Source organism: Galeopterus variegatus, unplaced genomic scaffold (genome assembly GCF_000696425.1).
Source record: "Galeopterus variegatus unplaced genomic scaffold, G_variegatus-3.0.2 Scaffold435, whole genome shotgun sequence".
Classification (NCBI taxonomy): Eukaryota; Metazoa; Chordata; class Mammalia; order Dermoptera; family Cynocephalidae; genus Galeopterus; species Galeopterus variegatus.
Window position 1 is genome coordinate 654,253 of NW_007726546.1, and position 1,228 is coordinate 655,480.

General features: G+C 30.5%; 1 protein-coding gene across 2 annotated transcripts in view; it reads left to right on the forward strand.

Moving 5' to 3' along the window:
- CCSER1 (coiled-coil serine-rich protein 1) overlaps window positions 1-1,228 on the forward strand; it is a 475,167-nt gene that overhangs the window by 470,717 nt on the left and 3,222 nt on the right. The window lies entirely within an intron of this gene.

Here is a 1,228-nt window from a genome sequence, read left to right on the forward strand (position 1 = left end):
AAAAAAAAAAAAAAAAAAAAAAAAGGCTAATTTTATTTAACTGCATTTCTGTCTATGGCCCATTTTAACTATTTGAAAATGGCAAAGGTCCCTAGTTTTGTAGATGTTAAATTATAATCTCCAGAACCTCAGTAAATTCCCTAAAATATGGTCTTAGAACTTCACAATAGTATGGTTCCTGAAAGTTCTGTCAGTCCTCACAGATGTTTAGATCCATGATTGGATAAATAGTTTCTAAGAATCAGAAAGCTAACTAACAGGAATTATAGAAATGTTTATTTATTTTATTGTAAGAGTACTGGGAAACAAAACCATGGGTGGCAGCCCTGCAGTATACAACAATTCACAGAATAGAAAAATTTATCTGTACAAATGAGAGTTGTATACATACATTATTACAAATTGTGTTTTTTTCATTCTCTCATTATTGTGCTCATTTATTAATTTTCAACTATACAGTGATTTATTGAATTGGTCTAATATTTGCCAAACACCAGGCTTGTTCACAACTTAAATCTAATAAATCTTTGAAAATTCTGTTATAAGTAGAACAGTGTATTTTATTGTATACTTCCTGTAACTTCTAATGTTTATACTACATATTATTCTTATTGGCCTTAGAGAAAACATCTATAAAAGGCATGAACACAAAATAGAAACCTTTAAGAATGGTTGTATAAGTTCACTGCAAGTTGTGTATAATATAATTAAAATGAATCAGTGCTGTGAGATAAATATATATTTTAAAGTGAAAATATTAATTATTCTTTGCATAATTATGTTGTTTTGATCATTTGCTTGCTTGTTTTCCATGTGAGATGCAGTGTTGTGTATTGGTTTAGAGTTAAAGTGCATTGCCAACATTCACATCTCAGCAATGTCTGTCTTAGCTGTGTGACCATTGGCGAGTTATTTAATGTAAGACTCAAATCCTTCAACTGTGAAATGGAGATTATAATAGTACCTACCTAAAAGAGCTGCTGTGAGGGTTAAATGGTTTAACATATATAAAGTCTTTACGATTCTGCCTGAAGTACAATAAGTACTATAACTATTATTATATGGATGCACATTATGTGGTTAGTAGGGAAAAAAATCTTACATTGTAAAAGTGCTTGGGTTAGTTCATCCCAGGTCCACTTCTTACTAGCTTTTTAACTCTGAGAAAAGTGCCTCTGTGCATCAGTTTTCTCATATATAAAATGAAGACACTCATTACATTTACCTC